We start from the raw sequence: 19,305 nt of genomic DNA on the forward strand, positions 1-19,305 counted from the left end.
CACTGCTGTCTGATGTGCCATCCCCCTCTCGTACAAGTCTGACTAAATCTTTCTGGGGCCTTCCCTGGTTCTTTCACACACTGCTAGAGTAGTTCAACTTGCCACATTCCTTGCAATATTGACCTAGTGTGGGACATTTCTCCTTTACACATTCATACAGTCTCTCACAGTAAATGCATTTCACTATGGGTGTGGAATCCTCGCCATCCTGCTCTCCTTTGCTGTTGTCCCACTGCATGCACTTCGGGGGGTGTTGTGCTGACAAGGGCTTTCATCCTTTCTCTTGAGGCTTCTACCCAGCATCCCATGTCAGAATATCTGTCTAATGTGAGGTCACCTTCCTGGAACAGCTGTTCCCCCACAAGTGATGATCCCAAGTGCTGCAGACTATCTTGTCCCAAATCAGGGAGTCTGTCAAGTTCCCAGAATTGCATGTAGCAGCGAAATACAGGTCCATCCCCTTCCCTTCAGATTGGTCTCCAGTGAAAAATTTATGTCGCCCACAGTTTTGTTCTGCTTTGGGGAGCAATAAGTCACCAGGGCTCTTAAGATTGCTATAAGGCATGAGGCAGTGGTGAGCTTCAAAGTAGTGCAGATCTCTCTGCCTTGTTTCCCAATAAGTAAAACAACAGTTTTACGTTCCTGCTATTGTCATCCTCCTTCATGGCCAGGTCTGTGTACAGTTTGAACTCTTCCTTCCACTGGGTCCATCGCTGGGCTAGGTTTGTGTCTGCAAAATCCAGGGTTCCATGGCTCACGCTACTGGCTGCTGCAGCTCAGAGAACTCACAGCTCAGACCCTGCCACCATGCTTCATTAGCACAGAGTGAAGCTGAATGCCAATTAATTTGAACAAGTAGAACTTTTTTAAACCCAGTGCACAGCTCTGTCCATGTGGCTAAGTTGTTTCTAGCCTAACTCCATCCATTCCCATGGTGTCCCATCCATAACAGGCCCTTCCAGGGAATGTGGGCCCTCTGACTCCAGTTCCACTGATCATGGTACAGATTGAACCATGGGGTTTTACTCAGGCCTTACTTAGTGTAAACGCCCATTGACTTGAATGGAAATTTTGCATGAGTAAAAACTGAATAGAAACTAAGCAAGGACCTCTGAATTTGGCCTGATTGTTAACAAAAATTGCTTTGTGTCTCATTTCCCTGCTGTGTATCTTAACATTTACCTTCCTGTGTCCTTCAACTTTTTTTAAAGGTACAATAATAATATTTTGATAGGATATTAGGTTTCTTTTAATACTATGTGTCTGCCATATGGCAATGAGGTTTCCATGGTGATGCCTCATTCTTGGATATGAGTATAATTAATGTAGAATAATTCATTTCCTTTTATTTGCATCTGAGTTATAAGGCTGCCTCCTCTTTTTTTGTAGACTTTCTTCTCTAATGAATATACACTTTTTGTGCAACAGAGCAAGGCATGTACATCTGAAAACAGTCTCCATCCTCCACAACAATGTGGAAAATATGGAAATACAAGTCTAGATCTCCACAAGCAAATATTGAATTTAGAAATTATATGGAGAATGCATCCATAACAACACAACAGCAGCTACTTGCAGTAGGATGCATAAGAAGCAGAAGGAAAGAAGGAAGTCTGATGAATCACAAAAAGACATTTTTTTCCTCATACCTCTTTCCCAAGTAATGCCATGAAAATTCAGCACAAAACAGTAAGGGAATGTTTATTTAATTGTCTCCTTTGTGGTTTAATAGTTGCCCAGATTACAGCAAAATCAGTTCTGAACTGGAAAACTTCCTTTGCTCCATGCTACTGTAATAAATATGGTGCCAGTTGGATAAGACAACCAAAAGCAACATGTTGCTCCAGACAACGTAGCACTTCAAAAAAAAAAAAAAAAAAAAAAAAAGGGCAAGTTAAAGCTATATATTTAGAGTAGCACTGTTAGACAAACCACCACCAAAGCTTTCTTCATTGGCTCTAAACCAGGGAAAGGCTTCATTGTTCATAGTCAAGATGACTGAAAAAGCAAGGGAAAAAACTGGGCTTGTGTTATCCTTTTTCTCTCTCTTTAATGCAACATAAAGTGGCCTGAAACAGTTTTCCTGTTTGTTTTTACATTAGAAATTCGGGCCCTGTCAGAGCTTTTAAGAATCTGTGTCCGCTAGAGAACTAATGTAGCTGTGACTTCACAAGAGGCAAGACAATTTAAGATTGAGCTATTAAGAGAGGAAAGGATTTTTAATCAAACTGTTTAAAACTCTGTGTGTGTGTGTGTGTGTGTGTGTGTGTGTTAACACCTATTAACTTTGGTGCCTAACAATCTGCTTGTTCAAGCAAGCTCCTGTTAAAGTTTCAATACACGGACCTATTCAATTAAGAACTCAAAACAAACACCCCTTATATCTTGCAGAGATACAGTATTTCATCAAAAACAAGGAAGACCAGAATTTACACTCGTGCTATTTCTGGATTCAGCTTCACTAGGAAAAAAAAAATTATCTTCTTAACTGGGGGGGAAAAAAAACCCACAACAAGACACACTGTAGAGTTCACTTGAGTTAGTAGGTCAAGGTAAATTCTTAACTCTCCCGTAGTCTTTAGCTTGACCCTGTAACTTGTGTGGAAAAACTACAAACTGTCTTATCTTTGCTGGTATTTTATCTTGTGTTAATTATCATGTGTTAGCTAACACAAGTTAAGAACACACCTTTAATCCTAGTGAAGACACAGCCTAAGGAAAAAGGCAGGTAGAATTTTAAAGCCAACCAAAAAAAACCCCCCAAAAAACAAACTTCTCAGGCCTTCATCACACATCAGAAAGAAGCAAAACAGAATACATGTCCAAATTTTAAAAAACCTCTTTCCAGGTCACCTTTCAAGTACTTTGGTAATCTGCGTAAGATTTAACAGAGCTTTTACTAATCACAAATCAGAGTTTTAAATATTTCTATACAACTTTCTGTTATTTTGCAAGTGTAGTGAACTCAGCTACAGTCCAATAACCACTGTCAAGTAGTTTGCCCACAAATAGTTTCATGCTATTCTAGTTGTTTAATTTGTGTGAGGCTGAATGAGAAAAGAAACACAGCTTCTCCTTTATTATATAGTACAATTTGTTTCCACCATAAGGGCTCAGTTCTGGTTTTTAGAGCCAGAGCTTGTGCGAAGGTTTGGGGAAGGTGCACTGCCTGAGGAGCAATAATTTGCATATTGACTGAAGAGGCCAAAGTGAGGCACATGCTTCAGTGAGTGATGGGGGAAACAGACTTACAGATAGCTTTACACCTTGAGAAAATGTTTCTTTTAGTGCTGCCCTTTAGATAGGAGGTGGTTAAGTCCTGTGGTTAAGTCACTGGACTGAGACATAGGGATTAAGGGCTCAGTTTCTGGGTCTGCTACAGTCTTCTTGTGTGACCATGGGCAAATCACTTAATTTATGCATCTCAGTTCCTCATCTGTCAAATGGGCAAATCACTTAATTTATGCATCTCAGTTCCTCATCTGTCAAATGAAGACACTACTACTTTTCTCCCAACAACTGTCAATCTCTTCTATTTAATTTGTAAGCTCTTCAGGGCCAGGACTATTTCTGACTATGTATTCATACAGCTAGTTTAACTAAAATCCCACTCAGAGATGTTATAGGAGTATTCTAGAGAAGAGAGATGTCTGCAGCTATGTTAATAAAATAGATAAGGTCAGCTTGTAGATGGCACTCAAAAGTACATAGTACTTCTGGGTTTTGTAGCGCCTGTAAAATTTTGCAGTTGTCCACTGCAAAGGGCTTCGCGTATTGGTCCTACTACCTAGCAAAGTGGGCCCCTTACCTCAGTTGGAGTCTCAAGGTGCTATTGTAAAACAAATAATAATAGAGTTGTGCAAAGGGAGTGGCAAGGCCAGGAACACACCCCTTCTGGGGCGATGGGTAATGCTGGCTGTGCTAGCAACTTCCCTCTCCTTCCGGGTGCATGTTCAGGGGTTTGGGTATCTACATTGTGAGTCATCAGGGAGGAAGGAGAAGGACTCTCTGCATCCTCTCCTCTGCACCAAAATTTGACACTAAATGCACGGCTTAGCAATTCTTGACACTCTTCTGATTTAGGGATGGCAAAATTTTAAAATGTCAAAATCTGCATTCTGATACCTGTCCTCAGGCTTCAAAAGGCAGCTTCCCAAACACAGCTAGGAAATGCAGACAACCTATATTTTCATTGTGCCCTATATTTAGTTTCTAAAGATTCCTCTATTTTAATTTAAATGATTCTCTTGAAAGAGAATTACAAATTTGGGAATGAACAATCAGTCAGCCGCAGAACTTCTGGTACTTCTAAAGAGACCAATTATAATGACCCATACGGGATAAAAGACAGGAGAGACCTTAGGAGGGATTTTCACTAATTAGAGCTTTAGGATTTCATTGCACTTAAAGAAGATGTTGCCAATAGAAGTGTATCCTTGCTTTGACGTAGGGGTAAGCAGAAGGACAGAAGGGTTATCAGTTTTTGCTGCACGAACATTGTGTGTTTCACTCCTGATTTGAGGCTAGGGGATTATTATGCCATACTCCACTCCTTATGGCTGCTGGCTCACAGAAGTTGAATAAAAGGGAAAGTAAAAACTTGTGCTTACCATCAATTTATGGAATACATACTACCATGTGTGCTCAAATACCATGGTGATGGGTGCAATGTAGACACCTGGATAGATAGAGTCTATGCTAGCAGGAGCACTAGTGTGGTTGAAAATGTAGCCAGTGTCAACAGCCAGTCTTTACTTTACATGTAAGAAGATAAGTAATGATTTTATAACCACTATGAAAATGCCACTCTCTGCTGTATATGTTTGGTGTGGCCAAGTCAGTGGCTGGTATAGTTGTGTTGTAGGGGGTGCCTTGGTAGAAACAGAGCCCTACTGCCACTCCGGTGCCTATTAATACCATTTCCCTTCCTCCTGCTCAGTACATACAGGAGGTTGCTAGGAAAGTCAGTCGGGAGGACTGCAGTGTTTTCATTATGCAGAGGACAATCAGGCCTATGTTGCTATCAGTCTGAGACTAATGGTGCAGTGGAATGAATGACTCAGCGTCTGCTGGAGACTGGGGCTTGGATGAGAGCTAGCTGACTGAGACGCAATCCAAATAAGACTGAAATAATGTTGGTAGACTGGGAGAAGCAACTAGAAGATTTGGTGAGTTTATATCCGCACCACTGATTAAGCAAGAGCAGCTGCCGCTTGTGACACGTTAGCAAATTAGGAGGTTTATTGGACCTGAGGCTGCTGCTGATACATAGGTAATGATGACTCAGGCTGTATTTTCCCCAAATGCACTTGGTAAGGTATGACTGTTTCACTGTGATACTGACCTTGCGACACGTATCCATGCTTTTGTCACCCTGAGACTAGACTACGGTGGTGCAAGCTACATAAGGCTAGATCTTGACTCACGGACAAACTTCTTACAAACAGCATGCAACACTGGCACTCTGTGATCTGCACTGGTTGCTTGTGAGTTTACAGACACAGTGTAAGGTGCTGTTTTTAACTATTGAAATCCTAAATGGCTTGGGTGCAGATTAACTGAGAGATCATCGCTCTTCCCCCCACCGTCGCAAAATCAACTAAAGTGTTCAAACTAGAGCTCCCTCAACAAACAGGAGGGAGTGGATGGTGGGTGGGAAGCATCTTTCTGCAGGTCCCTTAGCAGTGTGCTTGTTCTCTGGGTTCACCAGAGATCAATTTAGTCACCTTCTAGATATGCTGGGAGGCTCAGCTTTTGGGGAGAGGGTGGAATGAAGGTACTGCTAGGTGTGCTGGTTGGTAGATATAATAATAATAATAAGAGTAGGTCCTGCAGTGTATTGTAAGCAACTCATTGTTGAGCAGATTGCACCCATTTTAAGGGCTTGCAGGAAGGCACAAGGAGTCTTTTCAGCTAGGCCCTGCTCAGCCCATGACGTAAGGACCAATGCAGTCCTTGTGCTCAGGGGAGTGCCTACACTGAACCATCTCAAATGCCCCCAGGGACACACCGTGAATACCCCAAATGGGTGAAAAGGATGCAGAGCCAGTACTCTGCCCTCATTTGCACTGGCCCACAGAGTGGGACTGAATGTGTGGGAGGGACGGGGTAGTAGCAGGCAAGCACCCCAGTTGGCTGGGCAGGACCAAAGAGAATGCTTGTGAGAGCTCCCCATGAGCCAATGCAACTCCACAGTGTCCCTGACTCTGGACTGTGCCTAACCAGCATCATCTAATCCCATACAATGTTCCATATTTGTTTTTAGATTATAAAGCCAGAAGGCACCTTTATGATCATCTAGTCTTGTCTGCTGTACAACACAGGCCAGTGGATTTTACTGAATTAATTTCTGTTTGTAATAGACCATGTCTTAGAGAAAACCATCTAATCTTGATTTAAAATTTCCCAGTGATGGATAGTCCACCACAGTCCTTGGTTAATTGTTACAGTGGTTAATTACCCTCGCTGTCAAAAATTTGCAGCTTATTTCTAATCTGAATTTGTCTACCTTCAACTTCCAGCCATTGAATTACATTTAATCATTGTCTTTAAACTGAAGAGCCCTTTATTATCAAATTTTTGTTCCCCATGTAGATACTTATAGATTGTGATCTAGAAACATTTTAACCTTCTCTTTGATAAACTAAATAGATTGAGCTTCCTGAATTCCTCATCCCAGTCCTCTGATCATTATCATGGTTCTTCTCTGAACAGTCAAATTTTCAACATTTTCTCTGAACCCTCTAAAATTTTCAACCCTTTAAAATCTTAGGACCCAGAACTGGGCACACTATTCCAGCATCCATCACATCAGTGCAAATACAGAGATCACATAACCTCTCTATTTCTACTCTATATTCCATATAATCCTACATCTGAGAATTACTTTAGTCCTTTTGACCACAGCATTGCACTGGGAGCACATGTTCAGCTGATTATCCACCATGTCTCCCAAGACTTTTTCCAGAGATACTGCTTTCCAGAACAGAGTCATTTTTGCTGTACATATGGCCTGCATTCTTTGTTCCTAGCTATATGACTTCATATTGGTCATATTGAAATGCATTTTGTTTGCTTGTGCCCAGAGTATCCAAATCACTCTGCATCAGTGACCAGTCCTCTTTATGATTTATTACTCCCCCAAGCTGTGTGCCACATGCAAACTGTATCAGTAATGATTTTATGTTTTCTTCCAGATCACTGATAAAAATGTTTAATAGCGTAGGGCCAAGAACTGATCTCGGTGAGTCCCACTCGCTGATTCCCCATCTATATTTATGTTTTGAGGCCTGTCAATTTGCCAGTTTAACCATTTAATGTGAGCAATGTTGATTTTGTATTATTCCAGTTTCTTAATCAAAGCGTCTTGTAGTACCAAGTCAAGTGCCTTATAGAAGTCAGTTGTAGCCACACTATTACCTTTATCAAATCAAATTTGTAATCTTATCAAAAATAATTTTACATTATGTATAACCACTCAAATTTGGAATGGCTTTTTATAGTTTGTTTTTTAAAATAAATAAGGTCCCAATTGTGTCTCCCTCACTCCTCAAGCAGGCTCATTGATTTAAATGTTACTGCTCATGGAGCAGCACTACCCAATGTGAGTAACAGTAGTAGAAACCAGCCCAAGTTAAAGAATATGCCTCAGATAATGGAAGGATGTGAATACAAATGTGGTTTCCTAAACTGTAGACTGTTGTGGTCACACACATTTTTGTTATTTATCCACCTACAATTAGCAATGAATGTTCTGGGAAATGCTATCATAAAATATTCTTGGCTTTATATTTTTGAGGCAACTCCTCAAAAAACAATATATTTTTATCTGAAGTTTTCTGAAATCTCAGAGTTTGAACTGTTCATGGATATTTCCAAGATTATCTAATGTAGGTTAGACATGTAGATTCTTTACCTTCAATGGAAATGTTACTTTTGTACTCGCAATGAAGATGCATTATGTAGACTTGCTTTTTGTTTGTTTGTTAAGGATATCAATATATTTTTATTGTCCCTTGACAGAACAACTATTAACAGAAGGGTAATTATAAAAATCAGTTTTAGTAGTTGACAGTAGCAGATAGCAATGGGAATGTGCATTTTATACTGCTCTCAAGCTAGCCGCTGTATTTTCTGGGCTTTGAAATGAGGATTTTCCACAGTAGAAAAATATGATGCTTTTCTTCTTGATCTTTGATTCTTCTTACCACAAACTTCTCCATTAACAGCTGTTTTCTTTATTCCCAAAGTTAGTTATTTTAATAGACCCACATAGGACTGTTGAGCAAGCAATTTAAGAGTCTGACAATGAACACCAGTATTGTGCTAAACCACAATCCTACAACCTTTGCTCTTCTGACTAGTCCCACTGAAATTAATAGGATTACTCATATTAATAAGGGTGACAGGATTATGTGTAATTCATACCACCACCTTGGGGCCAGTCCTACATTTTTTTTATGCCAATAGGAATTTTGAGTGCAGAAGGAATGCAGGATCAAGTCCCTTGACAAAGGGAACTTCTAGACTCTTCTTTCAGTATCTCAAGGAAGTTTGTTCTTTGAGCAGTGACTGGATAATGCAAAGCACTTACTGATAATGACAAAGCAATAACTAGATAATGTTACTAATTGAGTTCTAGTGCATTTTATTTGGCTGGCTGGAAAGCAGTGAGAACGCACAATGCTAAATACTGCTAAGTCTGTTCCAGCTTATCTGCAGAACCTAGGAAGATTAGAAATGCATTTCTAATGTCTACAGAGAAAAGGCTTTTTCAGCTCTGTCCTCACTTATTTTTGTTAATCTCAAAGATTGTACTATGCTTATTTTAAAATTGCTATCAAATAGCCTAGCTTAAATTTGATTTTAAACAGTCAGTCCAATTCTGACAGCATGCTGCTATCCTGTTCTTGACAGTTATTTTTTGTATTTTATGGATCACTGACTGGAATAAAAGAACACTCTCTCACTTATGCTGACTTTACAGGGCAAGCAAATCCCTGTATCTATCTTAATTAGGTATCAACCATAAAGTTTCTATTTCATTCAACTGCACTGAAGAAGCAGCCTCATAGGTGCAGGAACTAAGGGTGCTGTTGCACCCCTGGCTTGAAGTGGTTTCCATTATATACAGGGTTTACAGTTTGGTTCAATGGCTCTCAGCACCCCCGCTATACAAATGGTTCCAGCGCCTCTGAGCAGCCTAGTTTAATTCAAAAGTCATCCCAAACATTACTAAACTTGTTCCTTTCATAAATTGACATTCAGTTTAAAAAATAGCAAAGCTTAGTTTATTGGGGTTGATACTGTATTCTTTTGCCACTGTTGAAGCCATGAAATACTGAAGCCTGCAGACTTGCTCAACAGCGAGAGCTACTAAATCTCTATTGTATTTAGGGAGGAAGGATGGTCTGGAGGTTATGGCACTGGTCTGGGACTCAGGAGTTCTGAATTGATCACCTGGCTCTACTACAAATTCCGAGTGCCTTTGGGGATGTCACTGAATCCCTGTATGCCTTGGTTCACCATCTGTACAAAGGAGACAATACTACTTCCTTTTCCCCATCCTGTGTCTTTCTTGTCTATTTAGATGGTCGACTATTTGGTGCAGAGACTATTTCTGAATGTGTCCGTACTGTGCCAGACACCATGAGGCCTGGCCTCAGTTGGATCCCTTCTGCATTACTGGAACAGAAATTATAAACCCCAGCAAGCATGTCTTAGTTTGGAGATATTTTGTGCACAATGTGTGGCTCCCAAATTATTCTGAAAGTCTTTCAAGCCTTTCATGGCGACATGGACATCCATTCTGTGTTCAGATAGAGCCAAGACACATTGTACAACCCAACACTGGGGGAGGTGTTAAGAGTTCTGGAATGTTTGGAGAGAGAAAGAGAGTGGAGGATTTCATTTCACTTGTTTTCCTTGGAATTTTTCTAAAGTTTGAAGGGCAGCTCTTCAATTGATATAAATGGCCATTCAACAGAGCTATGACAATTTACTCCAGCTGAGAATCTGTCCCTGAGGGTTTAATGTGATCACTGCGCTGCCTGATATATCCCCCCCAGGGCGTGTAATTTTGATGGTGAAGTTAGGTAAATTGTTTTATCACACAATTGCTTTTATAACATCCACATTATCAGCATGTGTCATTGTGGGAGAATACAGAGGATAATAATACTAAAAAATGACAAGAATTCTACTTTTAGCGAGACTGAAATCTCTTCCCTGTGCCAAAGAGTGTGAAATGCAGAACACTGAGTCATCCTATGGTGATTAGAAAGAGAACATGACTGTGATTATCTATACAGCAGTAAACTTTATGGAACATTTAGTATTGCCATGATCAGTTAATTACTTATATGATTATTGAATACAGGTTTGTCATAACAGGCACTGGACTCCTTTACAAAATAATAAAAATATGAGGTTGACTCTAGTAAGCAGCAATCACTAGACATTCTCCTGTCAGTCCCTAATGAACACTTACTCACCTCACATTAACTCAAACTCTGTAAAGTTATTGGGTAAACAGATGAGCCTTGCACTGTATGCTGATGGTCAGCAGATGTAGGCCCTGGTCAACTGACAGAAAGAGCAAGTTCCTGAAGCAAGGACACTCCACTAGAAAGCCCTGCAGCCGATCTCCCACAGTTCAAATCTGGAGAAGCTCAGCAGGAGCACATCAACTGATCTGAGCGGTTGGAACAATGCACAAAGAAAGAGGCAATATCTCATAGTCCGGTTCCAGATGATCTCTAGGACAATTACAGTTAGAATACTCTCCCTCCCCTCCACAAATATTTTATTAATTATTCTAGTTATGGGGTGATAATGCAACCAAAGTGTGTGTGTGTGTGTGTGTGTGTGTGTTGGGGAAATTCTCATTTTTCAAAGCAACTAAACACACAGAACCTGGTCATGCTCCTTAGATCTGTGATTTTTTTTGCATGGACTTAATATTTGTTATGCAGTACACCTCTACCCTGATATAACGCGACCTGATATAACACAAATTTGGATATAATGCGGTAAAGCAGCGCTCCGGGGGGGTGGGGCTGCGCGCTTCGGCGGATCAAAACAAGTTCGAGATATCGCGGTTTCACCTATAACACGGTAAGATTTTTTGGTTCCTGAGGATAGCGTTATATCGGGGTAGAGGTGTATGTATGAATCCATATAACAAAATGTTTTTATAACCAAAATAACAAAAGTGTTCCCTAATGAAAAACTTTCAACCGTTACAAGAAAGCCACAGAAAGGAAAAATCACCTACAGAAAATGTGTGATTCTACAAATAATGTCTTCTTATAAGGGCTTGTCTACACTCCCACTTTTGTTAGTATAACGTATGCCACTCAGGGATGTGATAAAACACTCCCCCGAGTAACATAAGTTATACCGACAGAAGTACAAGTGTAGACAGTGCTATGTCAGCAGGATTGCTTCTCCTGCCGACATAGCTACCGCCACTCCTGAAGGTGGTTTTATTATGTTGGTGGGAGAACTTTCTCCCATCGGCATAGAGCGACTACACAAATGATCTTACAGCTGTATCGGTACAGCTGTGCCACTGTAAGCTCACTAGTGTAGACATGGCCTAAGAGTATTAGCCATTCAAAGGGCTAGACACAGTTTTGTGCTAACTTCTTCCTTTCTCAAGGGTTCATTAACTTCTCCTGGGGAAGAGGTATCTCCCTTTAATGTGTTTTGTGGTACAATTTGTCATTTAAATGACTCATCATTTTTTAACTTTCTTTATCTGTTAACCCTTTCAGGAACGGACTCAGTGTAAAATGGTTTAAACTGAAAACCATGGAGGTGCAGTGTGGGACAATAGATTAGCCATCTAGGCAACAGGCAATGCCTCAGATGAAACATTTATTTCCAGGGACAATGAAAAGGATCAATAGTGTTGGGCCGTCTTGCATTATGCGGTTCTTAAGACTGTAAAGGCAGCCGTTTGCTAGTCTCAGCTGGATGAGTAGTGTAGTGCCATCTGACTGAGCATGTGATGAGGAAAGCAATGCAGCTATAAACATTATAGCCAAAATTACCATAAGAAAAACATATAAGCAAAATGAGAACATTGCACACACACACACACCACATTCCAGTGGAGTCCATGCAAGTTGCTCCTATAAATTGTGACAGTTCATTAAAGTGACCAATGAGTGCTTACAACAGGATTTTATCATTGAAAACTACACTGTGTATTGGGTGCAGCTTGACATTGATGGTGGCATGAAACTGCACTGCTCCAGGGGGAGCAACAGATGCATTCTACTTCTGAGAGGCAAAATGCCTCCCAGAGCTGCCCAGTCTGCTACATCATTTTAATTTCCTCCCTATGGCTGGACAGCACATGGGAAGGCAGATCCATAGCTCCACCTATGCTTTGCTCCTCCCTAGCTCTACTCACTTCTTTTGGGGTACTGTACTATCCCAGGCAGGGGCGGCTCCAGGCACCAATGCGGCAAGCCGTAGGGGGCGGCCTGCCGGTCTCTGTGAGGGCGGCAGGCAGGCGGATTTCGGCGGCATGCCTGCGGGAGGTCCGCCAGTCCCGCGGCTTCGGCAGCGGGGACGCCGATGGCGCGGCACCGGCGGACCTCACGCAAAAACGCTGCCGAATCTGCATGACCAATGGACCGCCCGCAGGCGCGCCGCCAAAAGCCGCCTGCCTGCGTGCTTGGGGCAGCAAAAAACAGAGCCTCCCAATCCCAAGGGAGTAGGTAGGGCACAGTGGGAAAGAACGAGGTTCTTCTCTCATTCCCCCCGCCCTCTCCCCCCCTACACACACTCAGAGCCTACAAAAGGGTTAGGCAGAGTCAATGAATAAAGAAGTAAATGATAGAGATGCCAATTGCAGCACCATAGTTAAGGTTGAGTTGAGTTTTGCACTTAAAACTGGATTCAACTTTTTTGTTATGTATGAAGAATACTGCATATCCTCCCTCAAATGACCACAACTGACCCCTTAAAGCCACAATGCATTTTCTGAGAATTTACAAATAAATCATTTAATTGATTTATAATTTAAAACTAAATTTAAGAATAGGTCCTTTATGATATTTAGCATCTTTGGTTGGGTCTTTTTTTCGCTCCCAAATGGTCTCTGTAATGAAATAAAGACTCTTCCAACTTTCCCTATAGTTAAAATGCTGTCAAATCTTGTGCATAAACTATATTTGAAAAAAAAAAAAAAAAAGGTTGTAATTAAGGTAAGTTATTAGCAATTGTTATATCTCCTTGTCATTCTCGGACAAAAGCTATGTTAAGATGAAGTAAAGGTTGTAAGTATAAATCAGTAACTTAAAAGGTAAGAACATTACAGAGATGGTGTGATTATCCTCCAAATAAGCATTACAAACCCAGGAAATTCATAATTCTGGATATACCTTGTTAGGTAGAAAAGGAAAGAAGCTGCTGGGCTGACTCATTATTCATGGGAGGGGAGTGGGAGGCGGGAGAAGATTCTGCTCTGAGCTGCTGGACTCTGTATTCCTTTCTCCCTTCTCCCCCCTGTGAATAATGTATTGGCCCAGCAGCTCCTTCCCTCTTCCCCCCCACCATCTGAAAACTAATGTCAGCTCCTGAGCAGCTCTATCTTTCCCTCACTTCCTGCTCTGTGATCCCAGAAGGAAAGAGGGGCAGGGTCCCAGAGCTGCCCCTGCAGGGACTCTGTGACCCGCATCAGCAGCCACATCTGCCAGCCAAAGGCTGGTGTGAGTGTTTGTTTGTGTGTTTGGGGGGGGGGGGGGTGCACAGCTGGCATTAAATGTGTGCGCAAAGCAGGTGCCCTGCTTTCACTGGCTGGAATTGAGTGATGTGGCGTGAATTTATTATGGATGCAGGGGTGCAAGAGGCAGGCGTCGTGTGTGAAGGTAGCAGCTTATTGAATTTCCATAAGGGGCTTTCCCCATGCATGTGGGACAGCAAGGGATAATGTGTGAAGATGCTCATGGGAGAAGCTGAGTGGCAGGTGGTGGTGGCTACAAACTAAAGTATGATTACAATTATTTTGACACAGTAATTAATCTCCCCTTTAGGATCCACATACAAAAAGATCCCCTATAAACATTTGTTAGTCTCTAAGGTGCCACAAGTACTCCTGTTCTTTTTGCCTATAAACATGGATCACCCAGGCAGGAGGGAGGTCCAGCTGTCTCAAGCTTGCGCCCTCTACCTGCCTCCCCAAACTTGTGGACAAATGGAGTGCTGTCTATGGGCCCATGAATTTGGGGGTCAGGAGGAATTAAGGAGAGGAAATATGCATTGTCTCCTCCTCTGTCTCCATTAGTCACATAGATCAAGGGAACAAAAAAATACAGATAAATACATTAAAAAAATATAATAATTACATCCATTCATACTAGGAAAATGAGCCACAACAAATGGTTATTAGACCACAATGAACAGATGGCAACTTATAGCATTTAAATAAAGCAAACTAGAGATAGGCCAATGGGACATAATAATAGTTTCCACTTCTATAGAACGTTCTACGCAAGGATCTCATAACACCCCTGTGAGGTAGGTATTAATATCCCCAACCAGAAAATGCGGAAAGGGAGGCACAAAACGTGATTTGCCCAAGGGCATAAGCAAGTCAACAGCAGAACTAGAAATAGAACCCAGAGCTCCAAATATGCTCTCTACACTGAAACCACTTAAACCACTCCCCATATACTTTGAGGTTCAATAAAAAGAGACATAAATGTGAATCACCCCTACACTTGTCTAGTGTGGTTTTTGCAAAATCTACTCCAGCTTAGGCCATGTCTAAAACAGACTTAACCTGTGCCACGTCAACCTGACAAATAGAATTAGAGTAGGGAGAGTGACCAACTTCCCAAAGCTTTCCTCTATACCTTTCTAAGTAAGGCTATGGAGGAAGCGGGGAACGAGGTAATCACAAAGTTGGGCTCCTCTCTGCCAATGAAGTTTACTTAGCAGCTAACTTTCCTTTCTGTTCCTATGCTGTTCATATAAAAATACACGTTGGTTTGTTATAAAAGCCTAAAATCTCTCTCTGTTATAGCATTTGCATTTCTAGAAAGTCTTATTACATAGAATCGCACATTAAAATGAAACTATTCAGACCTTGATCCTGCAATGGCATCCATTAACTTGTGCCCATATGGAATACTACTGACGTTAATGGGACTCTGCAAGGGTGCACAGGTCCACCCTAGCAGACCCCATTGCAGGTTTGGCGTCTATGGATAGTTTTAATTTAAAAAAAAAAAAAATCATATATTGGGATAATCAAATTCTGTCCTGGAATATAAATCAAGCCATAATAAAATTAATTACCACAAGAAGACATATGAAGAGCCCGAAGCTTACTTGCCTACTTACTATCCCAAATCCCTTGATTTTTAGCAAATTGCAATGGATTCCCTGCTTTAACAAAAATGTAAGTCTGATTAAAATGTGAAACCTTAAATCTTGCTGGATATAATCATTTATAATCCATTTTTAATAGTTTGAGATGAATTTCAGGTACATATTTCCTTTTTAAACAGCTGAAGTACAGAGCTGTAATGTGGGAGAGAAAAAAAGATTTTGAATTCATTATATGAAATCCTCTTGAACATGCGGATCTGAACATTTCATTTTTCAAACTACAGGAATTGCGTGTTGGAAGCATAATTCTAGATTAATTATTTTCCACACTCCTTTGGCCTATTAATCTTGTGTAAAACCAGTTTAGAAACAAAACCATTTTTTTGTTCCAAAATGTCAGTAATCCAATTACTGAGAAATGTATAAAGGACAATACTTTCTCACATCCTCTGACAAAACCCACAACCTGAATTTTATAATAATTAATTTCATTAACAAAAATATCTGCTGTTACAGATTTTATTTTTTGTATTAAGAAAACTGCAACATTTTCTTGAGTCTCTAGGTTAGAACTTAATTCTAAAAGACACTTGAAGGAATCTAGCCCTTAATGCATTAATTTCATTTTCTAAATAAGAGAAACCTAGTTGGAGTAGGAAACTAAGGCCTGGCCTACACTACATGGTTAAATCAGCACTGCTGCAATTGATGCAGCAGTGTTGATTTAGCGGGTCTAGGGAAGATGTGCTAAGGTGATGGGAGAGCGCTCTCCCGTTGACATTTGTAATCCACCTCAATGAGAGGCAGGAGCATGTCTCCTGTTGACATAACGTAGTGTGGACTCACCTGTAAGTTGATCTAAGGTATGTTGACTTTAGTTAAGTTACATTACTTACATAACTTGTGTAACTTAGATTGATACACCACTGGTGGAGGAGGAGATGGCTCAGGGTGGACGCTGGCAGCTGGTTACTTCTGGCAGCAGGCAGTGCTCCACCCTTGCTCCGAACCCTCCTGCCGTGGTTATAGGTAACCGTTATGCTCTTCTTGATACAGGAAAGAAGGAATCACTCCCTACAGTAAAGGAGGAGAAGCCTCGTACCCCTAAGGCTGGAGAGTCTGCTGCCACCACTGCGAATAGGAAACGTAGGGTAGTGGTGGTCGGAGACTCTCTGCTGAGGGGGACGGAGGCGCCCATCTGTCGCCCTGACATTTCATCTCGAGAGGTATGCTGCCTGCCGGGGGCCCGTATCCGAGACGTTACGGAGGCATTGTCGAGGATTATCCGGCCCTCTGACTACTACCCCATGCTACTCATCCATGTGGGCACAAATGATACTGCGCGGTGTGACACTGAGCGGATCAAGAGTGACTACAGGGCTCTGGGAGCACGGGTGAAGGAGTTTGGAGCACAGGTGGTATTCTCTTCAATTCTTCCTGTTAAAGGTAGGGGCCCGGGCAGAGACAGATGCATCATGGAGGTGAATGCCTGGCTGCGAAGATGGTGTCACCAGGAGGGCTTTGGCTTCCTAGACCACGGGATGCTATTCGAGGAAGGACTGCTAGGCAGAGATGGCGTTCACCTTTCGAGGAGAGGGAAGACCCTATTCGGACACAGACTGGCTAACCTAGTGAGGAGGGCTTTAAACTAGGTTCGACGGGGACAGGTGAGCAAAGCCCACAGGTAAGTGGGGAACATGGAGACCGGGGAAATGAGTCGGAAACAAGAGGGAGTGTGGGCTATATTGGCAGAGAGAAAGGAGAGTCAGGAAAAAACTGGGAGGAAAGATCAAACCAGTATTTTAGATGCCTATATACAAATGCGAGAAGTATGGGGAATAAGCAGGAAGAACTGGAAGTGCTAATAAATAAATACAACTATGACATTGTTGGCATCACTGAAACTTGGTGGGATAATACACATGATTGGAATGTTGGTGTGGATGGGTACAGCTTGCTCAGGAAGGATAGACAGGGGAAAAAGGGAGGAGGTGTTGCCTTATATATTAAAAATGTACACACTTGGACAGAGGTAGAGATGGACATAGGAGACGGAAGTGTTGAGAGTCTCTGGGTTAGGCTTAAAGGGGCAAAAAACAAGGGAGATGTCATGCTAGGCGTCTACTACAGGCCACCTAACCAGGTGGAAGAGGTGGATGAGGCTTTTTTCAAGCAACTAACAAAATCATCCAAAGCCCAAGACTTGGTGGTGATGGGGGACTTCAACTATCCGGATATATGTTGGGAAAATAACACAGCGGGGAACAGACTATCCAACAAATTCTTGGACTGCATTGGAGACAACTTTTTATTTCAGAAGGTTGAAAAAGCTACTAGGGGGGAAGCTGTTCTAGACTTGATTTTAACAAATAGGGAGGAACTCGTTGAGAATGTGAAAGTAGAAGGCAGCCTGGGTGAAAGTGATCATGAAATCATAGACTTTGCAATTCTAAGGAAGGGTAGAAGGGAGAACAGCAAAATAGAGACAATGGATTTCAGGAAGGCAGATTTTGGGAAGCTCAGAGAGCTGATAGGTAAGGTCCCATGGGAATCAAGACTGAGGGGAAAAACAACTGAGGAGAGTTGGCAGTTTTTCAAAGGGACACTATTAAGGGCCCAAAAGCAAGCTATTCCGCTGGTTAGGAAAGATAGAAAATGTGGCAAAAGACCACCTTGGCTTAACCACGAGATCTTGCACGATCTAAAAAATAAAAAGGAGTCATATAAAAAATGGAAACTAGGACAGATTACAAAGGATGAATATAGGCAAACAACACAGGAATGCAGGGGCAAGATTAGAAAGGCAAAGGCACAAAATGAGCTCAAACTAGCTACGGGAATAAAAGGAAACAAGAAGACTTTTTATCAATACATTAGAAGCAAGAGGAAGACCAAAGACAGGGTAGGCCCACTGCTTAGTGAAGAGGGAGAAACAGTAACAGGAAACTTGGAAATGGCAGAGATGCTTAATGACTTCTTTGTTTCGGTCTTCACCGAGAAGTCTGAAGGAATGCCTAACATAGTGAATGCTAATGGGAAGGGGGTAGGTTTAGCGGATAAAATAAAAAAAGAACAAGTTAAAAATCACTTAGAAAAGTTAGATGCCTGCAAGTCACCCGGGCCTGATGAAATGCATCCTAGAATACTCAAGGAGCTAATAGAGGAGGTATCTGAGCCTCTAGCTATTATCTTTGGAAAGTCATGGGAGACGGGAGAGATTCCAGAAGACTGGAAAAGGGCAAATATAGTGCCCATCTATAAAAAGGGAACTAAAAACAACCCAGGTAACTACAGACCAGTTAGTTTAACTTCTGTGCCAGGGAAGATAATGGAGCAAGTAATTAAGGAAATCATCTGCCAACACTTGGAAGGTGGTAAGGTGATAGGGAATAGCCAGCATGGATTTGTGAAGAACAAATCATGTCAAACCAATCTGATAGCTTTCTTTGATAGGATAACGAGCCTTGTGGATAAGGGTGAAGCGGTGGATGTGGTATACCTAGACTTTAGTAAGGCATTTGATACGGTCTCGCATGATATTCTTATCGATAAACTAGGCAAATACAAATTAGATGGGGCTACTATAAGGTGGGTGCATAACTGGCTGGATAATCGTACTCAGAGAGTTGTTATTAATGGTTCCCAATCCTGCTGGAAAGGCGTAACGAGTGGAGTACCGCAGGGGTCTGTTTTGGGACCGGCTCTGTTCAATATCTTCATCAACGACTTAGATATTGGCATAGAAAGTACGCTTATTAAGTTTGCGGATGATACCAAACTGGGAGGGATTGCAACTACTTTGGAGGACAGGGTCATAATTCAAAATGATCTGGACAAATTGGAGAAATGGTCTGAGTTAAACAGGATGAAGTTTAACAAAGACAAATGCAAAGTGCTCCACTTAGGAAGGAAAAATCAATTTCACACATACAGAATGGGAAAAGACTGTCTAGGAAG

This window comes from Malaclemys terrapin, chromosome 1, assembly GCF_027887155.1.
Source record: "Malaclemys terrapin pileata isolate rMalTer1 chromosome 1, rMalTer1.hap1, whole genome shotgun sequence".
NCBI classification, from domain to species: domain Eukaryota; kingdom Metazoa; phylum Chordata; order Testudines; family Emydidae; genus Malaclemys; species Malaclemys terrapin.